The sequence below is a fragment of the Salvelinus fontinalis genome, chromosome 23 (assembly GCF_029448725.1).
Source record: "Salvelinus fontinalis isolate EN_2023a chromosome 23, ASM2944872v1, whole genome shotgun sequence".
Taxonomy (NCBI): Eukaryota; Metazoa; Chordata; class Actinopteri; order Salmoniformes; family Salmonidae; genus Salvelinus; species Salvelinus fontinalis.
The window spans coordinates 25,460,322-25,486,329 of NC_074687.1; positions in this window are offsets into that span (position 1 = coordinate 25,460,322).

Here is a 26,008-nt window from a genome sequence, read left to right on the forward strand (position 1 = left end):
TTGGTTTGGTTTCATTACTAACATGTAACTGATTGGTTTGGTTTCATTACTAACAGGTTACTGATTGGTTTGGTTTCATTACTAACAGGTTACTGATTGGTTTGGTTTCATTACCAGCAGGTTACTGATTGGTTTCATTACTAACAGGTTACTGATTGGTTTGGTTTCATTACTAACAGGTTACTGATTAGTTTGGTTTCATTACTAACAGGTTACTGATTGGTTTGGTTTCATTACTAACAGGTTACTGATTGGTTTCATTACTAACAGGTTACTGATTGGTTTGGTTTCATTACTAACAGGTTACTGATTGGTTTGGTTTCATTACTAACAGGTTACTGATTGGTTTCATTACTAACAGGTTACTGATTGGTTTGGTTTCATCACTAACAGGTTACTGATTGGTTTCATTACTAACAGGTTACTGATTGGTTTGGTTTCATTACTAACAGGTTACTGATTGGTTTCATTACTAACAGGTTACTGATTGGTTTGGTTTCATTACTAACAGGTTACTGATTGGTTTGGTTTCATTACTAACAGGTTACTGTTTGGTTTCATTACTAACAGGTTACTGATTGATTTGGCTTCATTACTAACAGGCCACTGCTTGGTTTGGTTTCATTACTAACAGGTTACTGTTTGGTTTCATCACTAACAGGTTACTGATTGGTTTCATTACTAACAGGTTACTGATTGGTTTGGTTTCATTACTAACAGGTTACTGATTGGTTTCATTACTAACAGGTTACTGATTGGTTTCATTACTAACAGGTTACTGATTGGTTTCATTACTAACAGGTTACTGATTGGTTTGGTTTCATTACTAACAGGTTACTGATTGGTTTGGTTTCATTACTAACAGGTTACTGATTGGTTTCAATACTAACAGGTTACTGATTGGTTTCATTACTAACAGGTTACTGATTGGTTTGGTTTCATTACTAACAGGTTACTGTTTGGTTTCATCACTAACAGGTTACTGATTGGTTTCATTACTAACAGGTTACTGATTGGTTTCATTACTAACAGGTTACTGATTGGTTTCATTACTAACAGGTTACTGATTGGTTTGGTTTCATTACTAACAGGTTACTGATTGGTTTCATTACTGACAGTTACTGATTGGTTTCATTACTAACAGGTTACTGATTGGTTTAATTACTAACAGGTTACTGTTTGGTTTCATTACTAACAGGTTACTGATTGGTTTGGTTTCATTACTAACAGGTTACTGATTGGTTTCATTACTAACAGGTTACTGATTGGTTTGGTTTCATTACTAACAGGTTACTGATTGGTTTGGTTTCATTACTAACAGGTTACTGTTTGGTTTCATTACTAACAGGTTACTGATTGGTTTGGTTTCATTACTAACAGGTTACTGCTTGGTTTGGTTTCATTACTAACAGGTTACTGATTGGTTTGGTTTCATTACTAACAGGTTACTGCTTGGTTTGGTTTCATTACTAGCAGGTTACTGCTTGGTTTGGTTTCATTACTAACAGATTAATGCTTGGTCTGGTTTCATTACTAACAGGTTACTGATTGGTTTGGTTTCATTACTAACAGGTTACTGCTTGGTTTGGTTTCATTACTAACAGGTTACTGCTTGGTTTCATTACTAACAGGTTACTGATTGGTTTGGTTTCATTACTAACAGGTTACTGATTGGTTTGGTTTCATTACTAACAGGCCACTGAATGGTTTGGTTTCATTACTAACAGGTTACTGATTGGTTTCATTACTAACAGGTTACTGATTGGTTTGGTTTCATCACTAACAGGTTACTGATTGGTTTCATTACTAACAGGTTACTGATTGGTTTCATTACTAACAGGTTACTGATTGGTTTCATTACTAACAGGTTACTGATTGGTTTCATTACTAACAGGTTACTGATTGGTTTCATTACTAACAGGTTACTGATTGGTTTGGTTTCATTACTAACAGGCCACTGAATGGTTTGGTTTCATTACTAACAGGTTACTGATTGGTTTGGTTTCATTACTAACAGGTTACTGATTGGTTTGGTTTCATTACTAACAGGTTACTGATTGGTTTGGTTTCATTACCAGCAGGTTACTGTTTGGTTTCATTACTAACAGGTTACTGATTGGTTTGGTTTCATCACTAACAGGTTACTGATTGGTTTGGTTTCATCACTAACAGGTTACTGATTGGTTTGGTTTCATCACTAACAGGTCACTGTTTGGTTTCATTACTAACAGGTTACTGATTGGTTTGGTTTCATTACTAACATGTAACTGATTGGTTTGGTTTCATTACTAACAGGTTACTGATTGGTTTGGTTTCATTACTAACATGTAACTGATTGGTTTGGTTTCATTACTAACAGGTTACTGATTGGTTTGGTTTCATTACCAGCAGGTTACTGTTTGGTTTCATTACTAACAGGTTACTGATTGGTTTGGTTTCATTACTAACAGGTTACTGATTAGTTTGGTTTCATTACTAACAGGTTACTGATTGGTTTGGTTTCATTACTAACAGGTTACTGATTGGTTTCATTACTAACAGGTTACTGATTGGTTTGGTTTCATTACTAACAGGTTACTGATTGGTTTGGTTTCATTACTAACAGGTTACTGATTGGTTTCATTACTAACAGGTTACTGATTGGTTTGGTTTCATCACTAACAGGTTACTAATTGGTTTCATTACTAACAGGTTACTGATTGGTTTGGTTTCATTACTAACAGGTTACTGATTGGTTTGGTTTCATTACTAACAGGTTACTGTTTGGTTTCATTACTAACAGGTTACTGATTGATTTGGTTTCATTACTAACAGGCCACTGCTTGGTTTGGTTTCATTACTAACAGGTTACTGATTGGTTTGGTTTCATTACTAACAGGTTACTGTTTGGTTTCATCACTAACAGGTTACTGAGTGGTTTCATTACTAACAGGTTACTTATTGGTTTCATTACTAACAGGTTACTGATTGGTTTGGTTTCATTACAAACAGGTTACTGATTGGTTTCATTACTAACAGGTTACTGATTGGTTTCATTACTAACAGGTTACTGATTGGTTTCATTACTAACAGGTTACTGATTGGTTTGGTTTCATTACTAACAGGTTACTGATTGGTTTGGTTTCATTACTAACAGGTTACTGATTGGTTTCATTACTAACAGGTTACTGATTGGTTTCATTACTAACAGGTTACTGATTGGTTTGGTTTCATTACTAACAGGTTACTGTTTGGTTTCATCACTAACAGGTTACTGATTGGTTTCATTACTAACAGGTTACTGATTGGTTTCATTACTAACAGGTTACTGATTGGTTTCATTACTAACAGGTTACTGATTGGTTTGGTTTCATTACTAACAGGTTACTGATTGGTCTCATTACTAACAGTTACTGATTGGTTTCATTACTAACAGGTTACTGATTGGTTTCATTACTAACAGGTTACTGTTTGGTTTCATTACTAACAGGTTACTGATTGGTTTGGTTTCATTACTAACAGGTTACTGATTGGTTTCATTACTAACAGGTTACTGATTGGTTTGGTTTCATTACTAACAGGTTACTGATTGGTTTGGTTTCATTACTAACAGGTTACTGATTGGTTTGGTTTCATTACTAACAGGTTACTGTTTGGTTTCATCACTAACAGGTTACTGATTGGTTTCATTACTAACAGGTTACTGATTGGTTTCATTACTAACAGGTTACTGATTGGTTTGGTTTCATTACTAACAGGTTACTGATTGGTTTCATTACTAACAGGTTACTGATTGGTTTCATTACTAACAGGTTACTGTTTGGTTTGGTTTCATTACTAACAGGTTACTGATTGGTTTGGTTTCATTACTAACAGGTTACTGATTGGTTTCATTACTAACAGGTTACTGATTGGTTTCATTACTAACAGGTTACTGATTGGTTTGGTTTCATTACTAACAGGTTACTGTTTGGTTTCATCACTAACAGGTTACTGATTGGTTTCATTACTAACAGGTTACTGATTGGTTTCATTACTAACAGGTTACTGATTGGTTTCATTACTAACAGGTTACTGATTGGTTTCATTACTAACAGGTTACTGATTGGTTTGGTTTCATTACTAACAGGTTACTGATTGGTTTGGTTTCATTACTAACAGGTTAATGATTGGTTTCATTACTAACAGGTTACTGATTGGTTTCATTACTAACAGGTTACTGATTGGTTTGGTTTCATTACTAACAGGTTACTGTTTGGTTTCATCACTAACAGGTTACTGATTGGTTTCATTACTAACAGGTTACTGATTGGTTTCATTACTAACAGGTTACTGATTGGTTTCATTACTAACAGGTTACTGATTGGTTTGGTTTCATTACTAACAGGTTACTGATTGGTCTCATTACTAACAGTTACTGATTGGTTTCATTACTAACAGGTTACTGATTGGTTTCATTACTAACAGGTTACTGTTTGGTTTCATTACTAACAGGTTACTGATTGGTTTGGTTTCATTACTAACAGGTTACTGATTGGTTTCATTACTAACAGGTTACTGATTGGTTTGGTTTCATTACTAACAGGTTACTGATTGGTTTGGTTTCATTACTAACAGGTTACTGATTGGTTTGGTTTCATTACTAACAGGTTACTGTTTGGTTTCATCACTAACAGGTTACTGATTGGTTTCATTACTAACAGGTTACTGATTGGTTTCATTACTAACAGGTTACTGATTGGTTTGGTTTCATTACTAACAGGTTACTGATTGGTTTCATTACTAACAGGTTACTGATTGGTTTCATTACTAACAGGTTACTGTTTGGTTTGGTTTCATTACTAACAGGTTACTGATTGGTTTGGTTTCATTACTAACAGGTTACTGATTGGTTTCATTACTAACAGGTTACTGATTGGTTTCATTACTAACAGGTTACTGATTGGTTTGGTTTCATTACTAACAGGTTACTGTTTGGTTTCATCACTAACAGGTTACTGATTGGTTTCATTACTAACAGGTTACTGATTGGTTTCATTACTAACAGGTTACTGATTGGTTTCATTACTAACAGGTTACTGATTGGTTTGGTTTCATTACTAACAGGTTACTGATTGGTTTCATTACTAACAGTTACTGATTGGTTTCATTACTAACAGGTTACTGATTGGTTTCATTACTAACAGGTTACTGTTTGGTTTCATTACTAACAGGTTACTGATTGGTTTGGTTTCATTACTAACAGGTTACTGATTGGTTTCATTACTAACAGGTTACTGATTGGTTTGGTTTCATTACTAACAGGTTACTGATTGGTTTGGTTTCATTACTAACAGGTTACTGTTTGGTTTCATTACTAACAGGTTACTGATTGATTTGGTTTCATTACTAACAGGTTACTGCTTGGTTTGGTTTCATTACTAACAGGTTACTGATTGGTTTGGTTTCATTACTAACAGGTTACTGCTTGGTTTGGTTTCATTACTAGCAGGTTACTGCTTGGTTTGGTTTCATTACTAACAGGTTAATGCTTGGTTTGGTTTCATTACTAACAGGTTACTGATTGGTTTGGTTTCATTACTAACAGGTTACTGCTTGGTTTGGTTTCATTACTAACAGGTTACTGCTTGGTTTCATTACTAACAGGTTACTGATTGGTTTGGTTTCATTACTAGCAGGTTACTGATTGGTTTGGTTTCATTACTAACAGGTTACTGATTGGTTTGGTTTCATTACTAACAGGCCACTGAATGGTTTGGTTTCATTACTAACAGGTTACTGATTGGTTTCACTACTAACAGGTTACTGATTGGTTTGGTTTCATCACTAACAGGTTACTGATTGGTTTCATTACTAACAGGTTACTGATTGGTTTCATTACTAACAGGTTACTGATTGGTTTGGTTTCATTACTAACAGGTTACTGATTGGTTTCATTACTAACAGGTTAATGCTTGGTTTCATTACTAACAGGTTACTGATTGGTTTGGTTTCATTACTAACAGGCCACTGAATGGTTTGGTTTCATTACTAACAGGTTACTGATTGGTTTGGTTTCATTACTAACAGGTTACTGATTGGTTTGGTTTCATTACTAACAGGTTACTGATTGGTTTGGTTTCATTACCAGCAGGTTACTGTTTGGTTTCATTACTAACAGGTTACTGATTGGTTTGGTTTCATCACTAACAGGTTACTGATTGGTTTGGTTTCATCACTAACAGGTTACTGATTGGTTTGGTTTCATCACTAACAGGTCACTGTTTGGTTTCATTACTAACAGGTTACTGATTGGTTTGGTTTCATTACTAACAGGTTACTGATTGGTTTGGTTTCATTACTAACAGGTTACTGATTGGTTTGGTTTCATTACCAGCAGGTTACTGTTTGGTTTCATTACTAACAGGTTACTGATTGGTTTGGTTTCATTACTAACAGGTTACTGATTGGTTTGGATTCATTACTAACAGGTTACTGATTGGTTTGGTTTCATTACTAACAGGTTACTGATTGGTTTGGTTTCATTACTAACATGTAACTGATTGGTTTGGTTTCATTACTAACAGGTTACTGATTGGTTTGGTTTCATTACTAACAGGTTACTGATTGGTTTGGTTTCATTACCAGCAGGTTACTGTTTGGTTTCATTACTAACAGGTTACTGATTGGTTTGGTTTCATTACTAACAGGTTACTGATTAGTTTGGTTTCATTACTAACAGGTTACTGATTGGTTTGGTTTCATTACTAACAGGTTACTGATTGGTTTCATTACTAACAGGTTACTGATTGGTTTGGTTTCATTACTAACAGGTTACTGATTGGTTTGGTTTCATTACTAACAGGTTACTGATTGGTTTCATTACTAACAGGTTACTGATTGGTTTGGTTTCATCACTAACAGGTTACTGATTGGTTTCATTACTAACAGGTTACTGATTGGTTTGGTTTCATTACTAACAGGTTACTGATTGGTTTCATTACTAACAGGTTACTGATTGGTTTGGTTTCATTACTAACAGGTTACTGATTGGTTTGGTTTCATTACTAACAGGTTACTGTTTGGTTTCATTACTAACAGGTTACTGATTGATTTGGTTTCATTACTAACAGGCCACTGCTTGGTTTGGTTTCATTACTAACAGGTTACTGATTGGTTTGGTTTCATTACTAACAGGTTACTGTTTGGTTTCATCACTAACAGGTTACTGATTGGTTTCATTACTAACAGGTTACTGATTGGTTTCATTACTAACAGGTTACTGATTGGTTTGGTTTCATTACTAACTTGTTACTGATTGGTTTCATTACTAACAGGTTACTGATTGGTTTCATTACTAACAGGTTACTGATTGGTTTCATTACTAACAGGTTACTGATTGGTTTGGTTTCATTACTAACAGGTTACTGATTGGTTTGGTTTCATTACTAACAGGTTACTGATTGGTTTCATTACTAACAGGTTACTGATTGGTTTCATTACTAACAGGTTACTGATTGGTTTGGTTTCAATACTAACAGGTTACTGTTTGGTTTCATCACTAACAGGTTACTGATTGGTTTCATTACTAACAGGTTACTGATTGGTTTGGTTTCATTACTAACAGGTTACTGTTTGGTTTCATCACTAACAGGTTACTGATTGGTTTCATTACTAACAGGTTACTGATTGGTTTCATTACTAACAGGTTACTGATTGGTTTGGTTTCATTACTAACAGGTTACTGATTGGTTTCATTACTAACAGGTTACTGATTGGTTTCATTACTAACAGGTTACTGTTTGGTTTGGTTTCATTACTAACAGGTTACTGATTGGTTTGGTTTCATTACTAACAGGTTACTGATTGGTTTCATTACTAACAGGTTACTGATTGGTTTCATTACTAACAGGTTACTGATTGGTTTGGTTTCATTACTAACAGGTTACTGTTTGGTTTCATCACTAACAGGTTACTGATTGGTTTCATTACTAACAGGTTACTGATTGGTTTCATTACTAACAGGTTACTGATTGGTTTCATTACTAACAGGTTACTGATTGGTTTGGTTTCATTACTAACAGGTTACTGATTGGTTTCATTACTAACAGTTACTGATTGGTTTCATTACTAACAGGTTACTGATTGGTTTCATTACTAACAGGTTACTGTTTGGTTTCATTACTAACAGGTTACTGATTGGTTTGGTTTCATTACTAACATGTTACTGATTGGTTTCATTACTAACAGGTTACTGATTGGTTTGGTTTCATTACTAACAGGTTACTGATTGGTTTGGTTTCATTACTAACAGGTTACTGTTTGGTTTCATTACTAACAGGTTACTGATTGATTTGGTTTCATTACTAACAGGTTACTGCTTGGTTTGGTTTCATTACTAACAGGTTACTGATTGGTTTGGTTTCATTACTAACAGGTTACTGCTTGGTTTGGTTTCATTACTAGCAGGTTACTGCTTGGTTTGGTTTCATTACTAACAGGTTAATGCTTGGTTTGGTTTCATTACTAACAGGTTACTGATTGGTTTGGTTTCATTACTAACAGGTTACTGCTTGGTTTGGTTTCATTACTAACAGGTTACTGCTTGGTTTCATTACTAACAGGTTACTGATTGGTTTGGTTTCATTACTAGCAGGTTACTGATTGGTTTGGTTTCATTACTAACAGGTTACTGATTGGTTTGGTTTCATTACTAACAGGCCACTGAATGGTTTGGTTTCATTACTAACAGGTTACTGATTGGTTTCATTACTAACAGGTTACTGATTGGTTTGGTTTCATCACTAACAGGTTACTGATTGGTTTCATTACTAACAGGTTACTGATTGGTTTCATTACTAACAGGTTACTGATTGGTTTGGTTTCATTACTAACAGGTTACTGATTGGTTTCATTACTAACAGGTTAATGCTTGGTTTCATTACTAACAGGTTACTGATTGGTTTGGTTTCATTACTAACAGGCCACTGAATGGTTTGGTTTCATTACTAACAGGTTACTGATTGGTTTGGTTTCATTACTAACAGGTTACTGATTGGTTTGGTTTCATTACTAACAGGTTACTGATTGGTTTGGTTTCATTACCAGCAGGTTACTGTTTGGTTTCATTACTAACAGGTTACTGATTGGTTTGGTTTCATCACTAACAGGTTACTGATTGGTTTGGTTTCATCACTAACAGGTTACTGATTGGTTTGGTTTCATCACTAACAGGTCACTGTTTGGTTTCATTACTAACAGGTTACTGATTGGTTTGGTTTCATTACTAACAGGTTACTGATTGGTTTGGTTTCATTACTAACAGGTTACTGATTGGTTTGGTTTCATTACCAGCAGGTTACTGTTTGGTTTCATTACTAACAGGTTACTGATTGGTTTGGTTTCATTACTAACAGGTTACTGATTGGTTTGGATTCATTACTAACAGGTTACTGATTGGTTTGGTTTCATTACTAACAGGTTACTGATTGGTTTGGTTTCATTACTAACATGTAACTGATTGGTTTGGTTTCATTACTAACAGGTTACTGATTGGTTTGGTTTCATTACTAACAGGTTACTGATTGGTTTGGTTTCATTACCAGCAGGTTACTGTTTGGTTTCATTACTAACAGGTTACTGATTGGTTTGGTTTCATTACTAACAGGTTACTGATTAGTTTGGTTTCATTACTAACAGGTTACTGATTGGTTTGGTTTCATTACTAACAGGTTACTGATTGGTTTCATTACTAACAGGTTACTGATTGGTTTGGTTTCATTACTAACAGGTTACTGATTGGTTTGGTTTCATTACTAACAGGTTACTGATTGGTTTCATTACTAACAGGTTACTGATTGGTTTGGTTTCATCACTAACAGGTTACTGATTGGTTTCATTACTAACAGGTTACTGATTGGTTTGGTTTCATTACTAACAGGTTACTGATTGGTTTCATTACTAACAGGTTACTGATTGGTTTGGTTTCATTACTAACAGGTTACTGATTGGTTTGGTTTCATTACTAACAGGTTACTGTTTGGTTTCATTACTAACAGGTTACTGATTGATTTGGTTTCATTACTAACAGGCCACTGCTTGGTTTGGTTTCATTACTAACAGGTTACTGATTGGTTTGGTTTCATTACTAACAGGTTACTGTTTGGTTTCATCACTAACAGGTTACTGATTGGTTTCATTACTAACAGGTTACTGATTGGTTTCATTACTAACAGGTTACTGATTGGTTTGGTTTCATTACTAACTTGTTACTGATTGGTTTCATTACTAACAGGTTACTGATTGGTTTCATTACTGACAGGTTACTGATTGGTTTCATTACTAACAGGTTACTGATTGGTTTGGTTTCATTACTAACAGGTTACTGATTGGTTTGGTTTCATTACTAACAGGTTACTGATTGGTTTCATTACTAACAGGTTACTGATTGGTTTCATTACTAACAGGTTACTGATTGGTTTGGTTTCATTACTAACAGGTTACTGTTTGGTTTCATCACTAACAGGTTACTGATTGGTTTCATTACTAACAGGTTACTGATTGGTTTGGTTTCATTACTAACAGGTTACTGATTGGTCTCATTACTAACAGTTACTGATTGGTTTCCTTACTAACAGGTTACTGATTGGTTTCATTACTAACAGGTTACTGTTTGGTTTCATTACTAACAGGTTACTAATTGGTTTGGTTTCATTACTAACAGGTTACTGATTGGTTTGGTTTCATTACTAGCAGGTTACTGCTTGGTTTGGTTTCATTACTAGCAGGTTACTGCTTGGTTTGGTTTCATTACTAACAGGTTAATGCTTGGTTTGGTTTCATTACTAACAGGTTACTGATATGTTTGGTTTCATTACTAACAGGTTACTGCTTGGTTTGGTTTCATTACTAACAGGTTACTGCTTGGTTTCATTACTAACAGGTTACTGATTGGTTTGGTTTCATTACTAGCAGATTACTGATTGGTTTGGTTTCATTACTAACAGGTTACTGATTGGTTTGGTTTCATTACTAACAGGCCACTGAATGGTTTGGTTTCATTACTAACAGGTTACTGATTGGTTTCATTACTAACAGGTTACTGATTGGTTTGGTTTCATTACTAACAGGTTACTGATTGGTTTCATTACTAACAGGTTACTGATTGGTTTCATTACTAACAGGTTAATGCTTGGTTTCATTACTAACAGGTTACTGATTGGTTTGGTTTCATTACTAACAGGCCACTGAATGGTTTGGTTTCATTACTAACAGGTTACTGATTGGTTTGGTTTCATTACTAACATGTTACTGATTGGTTTGGTTTCATTACTAACAGGTTACTGATTGGTTTGGTTTCATTACCAGCAGGTTACTGTTTGGTTTCATTACTAACAGGTTACTGATTGGTTTGGTTTCATCACTAACAGGTTACTGATTGGTTTGGTTTCATCACTAACAGGTTACTGATTGGTTTGGTTTCATCACTAACAGGTCACTGTTTGGTTTCATTACTAACAGGTTACTGATTGGTTTGGTTTCATTACTAACAGGTTACTGATTGGTTTGGTTTCATTACTAACAGGTTACTGATTGGTTTGGTTTCATTATCAGCAGGTTACTGTTTGGTTTCATTACTAACAGGTTACTGATTGGTTTGGTTTCATCACTAACAGGTTACTGATTGGTTTGGTTTCATTACTAACAGGTTACTGATTGGTTTGGTTTCATTACTAACAGGTTACTGTTTGGTTTGGTTTCATTACTAACAGGTTACTGATTGGTTTGGTTTCATTATCAGCAGGTTACTGATTGGTTTTAGTTTCATTACTAACAGGTTACTGATTGGTTTGGTTTCATTACTAACAGGTTACTGATTGGTTTGGTTTCATTACTAACAGGTTACTGATTGGTTTCATTACTAACAGGTTACTGATTGGTTTGGTTTCATTACTAACAGGTTACTGATTGGTTTGGTTTCATTAGTAACAGGTTACTGATTGGTTTGGTTTCATTACTAACAGGTTACTGAATGGTTTGGTTTCATTACTAACAGGTTACTGATTGGTTTGGTTTCATCACTAACAGGTTACTGATTGGTTTGGTTTCATTACTAACAGGTTACTGATTGGTTTGGTTTCATTACTAACAGGTTACTGATTGGTTTGGTTTCATTACTAACAGGTTACTGATTGGTTTGGTTTCATTACTAACAGGTTACTGATTGGTTTGGTTTCATTACTAACAGGTTACTGATTGGTTTGGTTTCATTACTAACAGGTTACTGATTGGTTTGGTTTCATCACTAACAGGTTACTGATTGGTTTGGTTTCATCCCTAACAGGTTACTGATTGGTTTGGTTTCATCACTAACAGGTTACTGATTGGTTTGGTTTCATTACTAACAGGTTACTGATTGGTTTGGTTTCATTACTAACAGGTCACTGATTGGTTTGGTTTCATCACTAACAGGTTACTGATTGGTTTGGTTTCATTACTAACAGGTTACTGATTGGTTTGGTTTCATTACTAACAGGTTACTGATTGGTTTGGTTTCATTACTAACAGGTTACTGATTGGTTTGGTTTCATTACCAGCAGGTTACTGTTTGGTTTGGTTTCATTACTAACAGGTTACTGATTGGTTTGGCTTCATTACTAACAGGTTACTGATTGGTTTCATTACTAACAGGTTACTGATTGGTTTCATTACTAACAGGTTACTGATTGGTTTGGTTTCATTACTAACAGGTTACTGATTGGTTTCATTACTAACAGGTTACTGATTGGTTTGGTTTCATTACTAACAGGTTACTGATTGGTTTCATTACTAACAGGTTACTGATTGGTTTCATTACTAACAGGTTACTGATTGGTTTCATTACTAACAGGTTACTGATTGGTTTGGTTTCATTACTAACAGGTTACCGATTGGTTTCATTACTAACAGTTACTGATTGGTTTCATTACTAACAGGTTACTGATTGGTTTGGTTTCATTACTAACAGGTTACTGATTGGTTTGGTTTCATTACTAACAGGTTACTGTTTGGTTTCATTACTAACAGGTTACTGATTGGTTTGGTTTCATTACTAACAGGTTACTGATTGGTTTGGTTTCATTACTAACAGGTTACTGTTTGGTTTCATTACTAACAGGTTACTGATTGGTTTGGTTTCATTACTAACAGGTTACTGCTTGGTTTGGTTTCATTACTAACAGGTTACTGATTGGTTTGGTTTCATTAGTAACAGGTTACTGATTGGTTTGGTTTCATTACTAACAGGTTACTGATTGGTTTGGTTTCATTACTAACAGGTTACTGATTGGTTTGGTTTCATCACTAACAGGTTACTGATTGGTTTGGTTTCATTACTAACAGGTTACTGATTGGTTTGGTTTCATTACTAACAGGTTACTGATTGGTTTGGTTTCATTACTAACAGGTTACTGATTGGTTTGGTTTCATTACTAACAGGTTACTGATTGGTTTGGTTTCATCACTAACAGGTTACTGATTGGTTTGGTTTCATTACTAACAGGTTACTGATTGGTTTGGTTTCATTACTAACAGGTTACTGATTGGTTTGGTTTCATCACTAACAGGTTACTGATTGGTTTGGTTTCATCACTAACAGGTTACTGATTGGTTTGGTTTCATCACTAACAGGTTACTGATTGGTTTGGTTTCATTACTAACAGGTTACTGATTGGTTTGGTTTCATTACTAACAGGGAACTGATTGGTTTGGTTTCATCACTAACAGGTTACTGATTGGTTTGGTTTCATTACTAACAGGTTACTGATTGGTTTGGTTTCATTACTAACAGGTTACTGATTGGTTTGGTTTCATCACTAACAGGTTACTGATTGGTTTGGTTTCATTACTAACAGGTTACTGATTGGTTTGGTTTCATTACCAGCAGGTTACTGTTTGGTTTGGTTTCATTACTAACAGGTTACTGATTGGTTTGGCTTCATTACTAACAGGTTACTGATTGGTTTCATTACTAACAGGTTACTGATTGGTTTCATTACTAACAGGTTACTGATTGGTTTGGTTTCATTACTAACAGGTTACTGATTGGTTTCATTACTAACAGGTTACTGATTGGTTTGGTTTCATTACTAACAGGTTACTGATTGGTTTCATTACTAACAGGTTACTGATTGGTTTCATTACTAACAGGTTACTGATTGGTTTCATTACTAACAGGTTACTGATTGGTTTGGTTTCATTACTAACAGGTTACTGATTGGTTTCATTACTAACAGTTACTGATTGGTTTCATTACTAACAGGTTACTGATTGGTTTGGTTTCATTACTAACAGGTTACTGTTTGGTTTCATTACTAACAGGTTACTGGTTGGTTTGGTTTCATTACTAACAGGTTACTGATTGGTTTGGTTTCATTACTAACAGGTTACTGTTTGGTTTCATTACTAACAGGTTACTGATTGGTTTGGTTTCATTACTAACAGGTTACTGCTTGGTTTGGTTTCATTACTAACAGGTTACTGCTTGGTTTCATTACTAACAGGTTACTGATTGGTTTGGTTTCATTACTAGCAGGTTACTGATTGGTTTGGTTTCATTACTAACAGGTTACTGATTGGTTTGGTTTCATTACTAACAGGCCACTGAATGGTTTGGTTTCATTACTAACAGGTTACTGATTGGTTTAATTACTAACAGGTTACTGATTGGTTTCATTACTAGCAGGTTACTGATTGGTTTCATTACTAACAGGTTACTGATTGGTTTCATTAGTAACAGGTTACTGATTGGTTTGGTTTCCTTACTAACAGGTTACTATTTGGTTTGGTTTCATTACCAGCAGGTTACTGTTTGGTTTGGTTTCATTACTAACAGGTTACTGATTGGTTTGGTTTCATTACTAACAGGTTACTGATTGGTTTGGTTTCATTACTAACAGGTTACTGATTGGTTTGGTTTCATTACTAACAGGTTACTGATTGGTTTGGTTTCATTACTAACAGGTTACGGATTGGTTTGGTTTCATTACTAACAGGTTACTGATTGGTTTGGTTTCATTACTAACAGGTTACTGATTGGTTTGGTTTCATTACTAACAAGTTACTGATTGGTTTGGTTTCATTACTAACAGGTTACTGATTGGTTTGGTTTCATTACTAACAGGTTACTGATTGGTTTGGTTTCATTACCAGCAGGTTACTGTTTGGTTTCATTACTAACAGGTTACTAATTGGTTTGGTTTCATTACTAACAGGTTACTGATTGGTTTGGTTTCATTACCAGCAGGTTACTGTTTGGTTTCATTACTAACAGGTTACCGTTTGGTTTCATTACTAACAGGTTACTGATTGGTTTGGTTTCATTACTAACAGGTTACTGATTGGTTTGGTTTCATCACTAACAGGTTACTGATTGGTTTGGTTTCATTACTAACAGGTTACTGATTGGTTTGGTTTCATTACTAACAGGTTACTGATTGGTTTGGTTTCATCACTAACAGGTTACTGATTGGTTTGGTTTCATTACTAAGAGGTTACTGATTGGTTTCATTACTAACAGGTTACTGATTGGTTTGGTTTCATTACTAGCAGGTTACTGATTGGTTTCATTACTAACAGGTTACTGATTGGTTTGGTTTCATTACTAACAGGTTACTGATTGGTTTGGTTTCATCACTAACAGGTTACTGATTGGTTTGGTTTCATTACTAACAGGCCACTGATTGGTTTGGTTTCATTACTAACAGGCCACTGATTGGTTTGGTTTCATTACTAACAGGTTACTGATTGGTTTGGTTTCATTACTAACAGGTTACTGTTTGGTTTCATTACTAAAAGGTTACTGATTGGTTTGGTTTCATTAGTAACAGGTTACTGATTGGTTTGGTTTCATTAGTAACAGGTTACTGAATGGTTTGGTTTCATTACTAACAGGTTACTGATTGGTTTGGTTTCATTACTAACAGGTTACTGCTTGGTTTCATTACTAACAGGTTACTGATTGGTTTCATTACTAACAGGTTACTGCTTGGTTTCATCACTAACAGGTTACTGATTGGTTTCATCACTAACAGGTTACTGATTGGTTTGGTTTCATTACTAACAGGTTACTGTTTGGTTTCATTACTAACAGGTTACTGATTGGTATCATTACTAACAGGTTACTGATTGGTTTGGTTTCATTACTAACAGGCCACTGAATGGTTTGGTTTCATTACTAACAGGTTACTGTTTGGTTTCATTACTAACAGGTTACTGCTTGGTTTGGTTTCATTACTAACAGGTTACTGATTGGTTTTGTTTCTTTACTAACAGGTTACTGTTTGGTTTGGTTTCATTACTAACAGGTTACTGTTTGGTTTCATTACTAACATGTTACTGATTGGTTTGGTTTCATTACTAACAGGTTACTGATTGGTTTGGTTTCATTACTAACAGGTTACTGATTGGTTTGGTTTCATTACTAACAGGTTACTGTTTGGTTTCATTACTAACAGGTTACTGATTGGTTTGGTTTCATTACTAACAGGTTACTGATTGGTTTGGTTTCATTACTAACAGGTTACTGTTTGTTTTCATTACTAACAGGTTACTGATTGGTTTGGTTTCATTACTAACAGGTTACTGCTTGGTTTGGTTTCATTACTAACAGGTTACTGCTTGGTTTCATTACTAACAGGTTACTGATTGGTTTGGTTTCATTACTAGCAGGTTACTGATTGGTTTGGTTTCATTACTAACAGGTTACTGATTGGTTTGGTTTCATTACTAACAGGCCACTGAATGGTTTGGTTTCATTACTAACAGGTTACTGATTGGTTTAATTACTAACAGGTTACTGATTGGTTTCATTACTAGCAGGTTACTGATTGGTTTCATTACTAACAGGTTACTGATTGGTTTCATTAGTAACAGGTTACTGATTGGTTTGGTTTCCTTACTAACAGGTTACTATTTGGTTTGGTTTCATTACCAGCAGGTTACTGTTTGGTTTGGTTTCATTACTAACAGGTTACTGATTGGTTTGGTTTCATTACTAACAGGTTACTGATTGGTTTGGTTTCATTACTAACAGGTTACTGATTGGTTTGGTTTCATTACTAACAGGTTACTGATTGGTTTGGTTTCATTACTAACAGGTTACGGATTGGTTTGGTTTCATTACTAACAGGTTACTGATTGGTTTGGTTTCATTACTAACAGGTTACTGATTGGTTTGGTTTCATTACTAACAAGTTACTGATTGGTTTGGTTTCATTACTAACAGGTTACTGATTGGTTTGGTTTCATTACTAACAGGTTACTGATTGGTTTGGTTTCATTACCAGCAGGTTACTGTTTGGTTTCATTACTAACAGGTTACTAATTGGTTTGGTTTCATTACTAACAAGTTACTGATTGGTTTGGTTTCATTACCAGCAGGTTACTGTTTGGTTTCATTACTAACAGGTTACCGTTTGGTTTCATTACTAACAGGTTACTGATTGGTTTGGTTTCATTACTAACAGGTTACTGATTGGTTTGGTTTCATCACTAACAGGTTACTGATTGGTTTGGTTTCATTACTAACAGGTTACTGATTGGTTTGGTTTCATTACTAACAGGTTACTGATTGGTTTGGTTTCATCACTAACAGGTTACTGATTGGTTTGGTTTCATTACTAAGAGGTTACTGATTGGTTTCATTACTAACAGGTTACTGATTGGTTTGGTTTCATTACTAACAGGTTACTGATTGGTTTCATTACTAACAGGTTACTGATTGGTTTGGTTTCATTACTAACAGGTTACTGATTGGTTTGGTTTCATCACTAACAGGTTACTGATTGGTTTGGTTTCATTACTAACAGGCCACTGATTGGTTTGGTTTCATTACTAACAGGTTACTGATTGGTTTGGTTTCATTACTAACAGGTTACTGTTTGGTTTCATTACTAAAAGGTTACTGATTGGTTTGGTTTCATTAGTAACAGGTTACTGATTGGTTTGGTTTCATTAGTAACAGGTTACTGATTGGTTTGGTTTCATTACTAACAGGTTACTGATTGGTTTGGTTTCATTACTAACAGGTTACTGCTTGGTTTCATTACTAACAGGTTACTGATTGGTTTCATTACTAACAGGTTACTGCTTGGTTTCATCACTAACAGGTTACTGATTGGTTTCATTACTAACAGGTTACTGATTGGTTTGGTTTCATTACTAACAGGTTACTGTTTGGTTTCATTACTAACAGGTTACTGATTGGTTTCATTACTAACAGGTTACTGATTGGTTTGGTTTCATTACTAACAGGCCACTGAATGGTTTGGTTTCATTACTAACAGGTTACTGTTTGGTTTCATTACTAACAGGTTACTGCTTGGTTTGGTTTCATTACTAACAGGTTACTGATTGGTTTTGTTTCATTACTAACAGGTTACTGTTTGGTTTGGTTTCATTACTAACAGGTTACTGTTTGGTTTCATTACTAACATGTTACTGATTGGTTTGGTTTCATTACTAACAGGTTACTGATTGGTTTGGTTTCATTACTAACAGGTTACTGATTGGTTTGTTTCATTACTAACAGGTTACTGATTGGTTTCATTACTAACAGGTTACTGATTGGTTTGGTTTCATTACTAACAGGTTACTGATTGGTTTGGTTTCATTACTAACAGGTTACTGCTTTGGTTTCATTACTAACAGGTTACTGATTGGTTTGGTTTCATTACCAGCAGGTTACTGATTGGTTTGGTTTCATTACTAACAGGTTACTGATTGGTTTGGTTTCATTACTAACAGGTTACTGATTGGTTTGGTTTCATTACTAACAGGTTACTGATTGGTTTGGTTTCATCACTAACAGGTAACTGCTTGGTTTCATTACTAACAGGTTACTGGTTGGTTTGGTTTCATTACTAACAGGTTACTGATTGGTTTCATTACTAACAGGTTACTGATTGGTTTGGTTTCATTACTAACATGTTACTGATTGGTTTGGTTTCATTACTAACAGGTCACTGCTTGGTTTCATTACTAACAGGTTACTGGTTGGTTTCATTACTAACAGGTTACTGATTGGTTTCATTACTAACAGGTTACTGATTGGTTTCATTACTAACAGGTTACTGATTGGTTTCATTAGTAACAGGTTACTGATTGGTTTGGTTTCATTACTAACAGGTTACTAATTGGTTTGGTTTCATTACCAGCAGGTTACTGTTTGGTTTGGTTTCATTACTAACAGGTTACTGATTGGTTTGGTTTCATTACTAACAAGTTACTGATTGGTTTGGTTTCATTACTAACAGGTTACTGATTGGTTTGGTTTCATTACTAACAGGTTACTGATTGGTTTGGTTTCATTACTAACAGGTTACGGATTGGTTTGGTTTCATTACTAACAGGTTACTGATTGGTTTGGTTTCATTACTAACAGGTTACTGATTGGTTTGGTTTCATTACTAACAGGTTACTGATTGGTTTGGTTTCATTACTAACAGGTTACTGATTGGTTTGGTTTCATTACTAACAGGTTACTAATTGGTTTGGTTTCATTACCAGCAGGTTACTGTTTGGTTTGGTTTCATTACTAACAGGTTACTGATTGGTTTGGTTTCATTACTAACAGGTTACTGATTGGTTTGGTTTCATTACTAACAGGTTACTGATTGGTTTGGTTTCATTACTAACAGGTTAGTGATTGGTTTGGTTTCATTACTAACAAGTTACTGATTGGTTTGGTTTCATTACTAACAGGTTAGTGATTGGTTTGGTTTCATTACTAACAGGTTACTGATTGGTTTGGTTTCATTACTAACAGGTTACTGATTGGTTTGGTTTCATTACTAACAGGTTACTGATTGGTTTGGTTTCATTGCCAGCAGGTTACTGTTTGGTTTCATTACTAACAGGTTACTAATTGGTTTGGTTTCATTACTAACAGGTTACTGATTGGTTTGGTTTCATTACCAGCAGGTTACTGTTTGGTTTCATTACTAACAGGTTACTGTTTGGTTTCATTACTAACAGGTTACTGATTGGTTTGGTTTCATTACTAACAGGTTACTGATTGGTTTGGTTTCATCACTAACAGGTTACTGATTGGTTTGGTTTCATTACTAACAGGTTACTGATTGGTTTGGTTTCATTACTAACAGGTTACTGATTGGTTTGGTTTCATCACTAACAGGTTACTGATTGGTTTGGTTTCATTACTAACAGGTTACTGATTGGTTTCATTACTAACAGGTTACTGATTGGTTTGGTTTCATTACTAACAGGTGACTGATTGGTTTCATTACTAACAGGTTACTGATTGGTTTGGTTTCATTACTAACAGGTTACTGATTGGTTTGGTTTCATCACTAACAGGTTACTGATTGGTTTGGTTTCATTACTAACAGGCCACTGATTGGTTTGGTTTCATTACTAACAGGTTACTGATTGGTTTGGTTTCATTACTAACAGGTTACTGTTTGGTTTCATTACTAAAAGGTTACTGATTGGTTTGGTTTCATTAGTAACAGGTTACTGATTGGTTTGGTTTCATTAGTAACAGGTTACTGATTGGTTTGGTTTCATTACTAACAGGTTACTGATTGGTTTGGTTTCATTACTAACAGGTTACTGCTTGGTTTCATTACTAACAGGTTACTGATTGGTTTCATTACTAACAGGTTACTGCTTGGTTTCATCACGAACAGGTTACTGATTGGTTTCATTACTAACAGGTTACTGATTGGTTTGGTTTCATTACTAACAGGTTACTGTTTGGTTTCATTACTAACAGGTTACTGATTGGTTTCATTACTAACAGGTTACTGATTGGTTTGGTTTCATTACTAACAGGCCACTGAATGGTTTGGTTGCATTACTAACAGGTTACTGTTTGGTTTCATTACTAAAAGGTTACTGCTTGGTTTGGTTTCATTACTAACAGGTTACTGATTGGTTTTGTTTCATTACTAACAGGTTACTGTTTGGTTTGGTTTCATTACTAACAGGTTACTGTTTGGTTTCATTACTAACATGTTACTGATTGGTTTGGTTTCATTACTAACAGGTTACTGATTGGTTTGGTTTCATTACTAACAGGTTACTGATTGGTTTGGTTTCATTACTAACAGGTTACTGATTGGTTTCATTACTAACAGGTTACTGATTGGTTTGGTTTCATTACTAACAGGTTACTGATTGGTTTGGTTTCATTACTAACAGGTTACTGATTGGTTTGGTTTCATTACTAACAGGTTACTGCTTTGGTTTCATTACTAACAGGTTACTGATTGGTTTGGTTTCATTACCAGCAGGTTACTGATTTGTTTGGTTTCATTACTAACAGGTCACTGATTGGTTTGGTTTCATTACTAACAGGTTACTGATTGGTTTGGTTTCATTACTAACAGGTTACTGATTGGTTTGGTTTCGTCACTAACAGGTCACTGCTTGGTTTCATTACTAACAGGTTACTGGTTGGTTTGGTTTCATTACTAACAGGTTACTGATTGGTTTCATTACTAACAGGTTACTGGTTGGTTTGGTTTCATTACTAACATGTTACTGATTGGTTTGGTTTCATTACTAACAGGTTACTGATTGGTTTGGTTTCATTACTAACAGGTTACTGGTTGGTTTGGTTTCATTACTGACAGGTCACTGCTTGGTTTCATTACTAACAGGTTACTGGTTGGTTTGGTTTCATTACTAACAGGTTACTGATTGGTTTGGTGTCATTACTAACAGGTTACTGATTGGTTTGGTTTCATTACTAACAGGTTACTGTTTGGTTTCATTACTAACAGGTTACTGATTGGTTTCATTACTAACAGGTTACTGATTGGTTTGGTTTCATTACTAACAGGCCACTGAATGGTTTGGTTTCATTACTAACAGGTTACTGTTTGGTTTCATTACTAAAAGGTTACTGCTTGGTTTGGTTTCATTACTAACAGGTTACTGATTGGTTTTGTTTCATTACTAACAGGTTACTGTTTGGTTTGGTTTCATTACTAACAGGTTACTGTTTGGTTTCATTACTAACATGTTACTGATTGGTTTGGTTTCATTACTAACAGGTTACTGATTGGTTTGGTTTCATTACTAACAGGTTACTGATTGGTTTGGTTTCATTACTAACAGGTTACTGATTGGTTTCATTACTAACAGGTTACTGATTGGTTTGGTTTCATTACTAACAGGTTACTGATTGGTTTGGTTTCATTACTAACAGGTTACTGATTGGTTTGGTTTCATTACTAACAGGTTACTGCTTTGGTTTCATTACTAACAGGTTACTGATTGGTTTGGTTTCATTACCAGCAGGTTACTGATTTGTTTGGTTTCATTACTAACAGGTTACTGATTGGTTTGGTTTCATTACTAACAGGTTACTGATTGGTTTGGTTTCATTACTAACAGGTTACTGATTGGTTTGGTTTCGTCACTAACAGGTCACTGCTTGGTTTCATTACTAACAGGTTACTGGTTGGTTTGGTTTCATTACTAACAGGTTACTGATTGGTTTCATTACTAACAGGTTACTGATTGGTTTGGTTTCATTACTAACATGTTACTGATTGGTTTGGTTTCATTACTAACAGGTCACTGCTTGGTTTCATTACTAACAGGTTACTGGTTGGTTTGGTTTCATTACTAACATGTTACTGATTGGTTTGGTTTCATTACTAACAGGTTACTGATTGGTTTGGTTTCATTACTAACAGGTTACTGATTGGTTTGGTTTCATTACTGACAGGTCACTGCTTGGTTTCATTACTAACAGGTTACTGGTTGGTTTGGTTTCATTACTAACAGGTTACTGATTGGTTTGGTGTCATTACTAACAGGTTACTGATTGGTTTGGTTTCATTACTAACAGGTTACTGTTTGGTTTCATTACTAACAGGTTACTGATTGGTTTGGTTTCATTACTAACAGGTTACTGTTTGGTTTGGTTTCATTACTAACAGGTTACTGATTGGTTTGGTTTCATTACTAACAGGTTACTGATTGGTTTGGTTTCATTACTAACAGGTTACTGATTGGTTTGGTTTCATTACCAGCAGGTTACTGATTGGTTTGGTTTCATTACTAACAGGTTACTGATTGGTTTGGTTTTATTACTAACAGGTTACTGCTTGGTTTGGTTTCATCACTAACAGGTTACTGATTGGTTTGGTTTCATTACTAACAGGTTACTGCTTGGTTTCATTACTAACAGGTTACTGATTGGTTTCATTACTAACAGGTTACTGATTGGTTTGGTTTTATTACTAACAGGTCACTGCTTGGTTTCATTACTAACAGGTTACTGGTTGGTTTGGTTTCATTACTAACAGGTTACTGATTGGTTTGGTTTCATTACTAACAGGTTACTGATTGGTTTGGTTTCATTACTGACAGGTCACTGCTTGGTTTCATTACTAACAGGTTACTGGTTGGTTTGGTTTCATTACTAACAGGTTACTGATTGGTTTGGTGTCATTACTAACAGGTTACTGATTGGTTTGGTTTCATTACTAACAGGTTACTGTTTGGTTTCATTACTAACAGGTTACTGATTGGTTTGGTTTCATTACTAACAGGTTACTGTTTGGTTTGGTTTCATTACTAACAGGTTACTGATTGGTTTGGTTTCATTACTAACAGGTTACTGATTGGTTTGGTTTCATTACTAACAGGTTACTGATGGGTTTGGTTTCATTACCAGCAGGTTACTGATTGGTTTGGTTTCATTACTAACAGGTTACTGATTGGTTTGGTTTTATTACTAACAGGTTACTGCTTGGTTTGGTTTCACCACTAACAGGTTACTGATTGGTTTGGTTTCATTACTAACAGGTTACTGATTGGTTTCATTACTAACAGGTTACTGATTGGTTTGGTTTTATTACTAACAGGTCACTGCTTGGTTTCATTACTAACAGGTTACTGGTTGGTTTGGTTTCATTACTAACAGGTTACTGGTTGGTTTGGTTTCATTACTAACAGGTTACTGATTGGTTTGGTTTCATTACTAACATGTAACTGATTGGTCTGGTTTCATTACTAACAGGTTACTGATTGGTTTGGTTTCATTACTAACAGGTTACTGATTGGTTTGGTTTCATTACTAACAGGTTACTGTTTGGTTTCATTACTAACAGGTCACTGTTTGGTTTCATTACTAACAGGTCACTGATTGGTTTGGTTTCATTACCAGCAGGTTACTGATTGGTTTGGTTTCATTACTAACAGGTTACTGTTTGGTTTCATTACTAACAGGTTACTGATTGGTCTGGTTTCATTACTAACAGGTTACTGATTGGTTTGGTTTCATTACTAACAGGTTACTGATTGGTTTCATTACTAACAGGTTACTGATTGGTTTGGTTTCATTACTAACAGGTTACTGATTGGTTTCATTACTAACAGGTTACTGATTGGTTTGGTTTCATTACTAACAGGTTACTGCTTGGTTTCCTTACTAACAGGCCACTGAATGGTTTGGTTTCATTACTAACAGGTTACTGTTTGGTTTCATCACTAACAGGTCACTGCTTGGTTTCATTACTAACAGGTTACTGATTGTTTTCACTTCTAACAGGTTACTGATTGTTTTCTCTACTTACAGGCTACTGATTGGTCAATATCTGCAGCAATACAGCAATACAGCATGCAGTAATGTCTGCCAATTCATCACTTCATGACATAATTTCCAACGCACTGCAGGCTGGGAAGCCACCCTTTCATACTCCCATCCCTCTATCCTTTCATCCCACCATCCACAGGGAAGGAAAAGAGAAGACAAATGAGTCTCCCAATCCATTCCTCCTGTCACCCCTCCTGCCCCCTCTCTCTCTCGCGGCTCCGCCACTGCAGCCGCCGGTGGCTCCTGTTCTGCAGTGGGCAACCAGATGCATCCTCCAGATGCACACAGCTTGTCTAGTATCTCGCCGCTTCGATAACTCTAATTACAGTAATTGTTGCGTAATGTTTTCATCATCTGCTGCTTAGAGAGAAGAGTTTTCCTTTCTCTAATACAACAGCCCCACAGGCTGCCCGTGGGATTTTCAATGTTACTTTATTTGATTTATTTATTTATTTTTCATCCCTCTCATTCCCATTCTTCGTTACCCTCATTTCCATGGTCGAGAGGGGTCTGGGCAGAGATAGAGAAAGAGGCAGAGATAGGGGCAGAGAGAGAGAGAGAGGCAGAGAGAGAGAGGCTGAGAGAGAGGCTGAGAGAGAGGTAGTGAGAGAGAGGTAGTGAGAGAGAGGTAGTGAGAGAGGTAGTGAGAGAGGTAGAGAGAGAGAGGCAGAGAGAGAGAGGCAGAGAGAGAGGCAGAGAGAGAGGCAGAGAGAGAGGTAGAGATAGAGTGGGGGCTTCTGGACTGAGAAGCGGTGGCAGCCACTGCCTCCTTAATGATTCCGTCACACGGCTGCCATGTTGGCTCCAACAATCAAAGTAAGATTCAATGGATTCCCAACTCTGCCTTCCTTAATGAGTCCTCACATGGCCGCCATGTTGGCACCAGCCATCAGCATCTGGTCTGCTAACCCCGGCAGAGACTCACTCACTCTCAGAGAGTTTACTTACTCTTCACCTCCGCCATCACTCCCAGTGACTGATTGCCTACTTAGACGTGCTCTGTGGGGTGTTTCCTATCTAAAGAGACACACCACACAGAGCGAGAGAGAGAGAGAAACAGGATTGGACGGATAATCGCCCAGAAAACAATTCAACAAAACGCCCCATACAGGGCCAGAGGTAGTTCCACCAAATATGCATTCCCAATGACACCCTATACACTATGTAATTCACTACTTTTGACCAGAGCCCTATGGGTCTTTGGCAAAAGTAGTGCACAATATATGAAATAGGGTGCAATTTGGTCTCACGGCCTCTTTTTAAGCCGAAAGGTTGTCATATCTGTCATTGAATCCCTGTTAACAGATATTCAATCTGCCTCCTGTTCGACCATCTTCAATCTGTCTCCTGTTCGACTATCTTCAATCTGCCTCCTTTTCGACTATCTTCAATCTGCCTCCTTTTCGACTATCTTCAATCTGCCTCCTGTTCGACTAT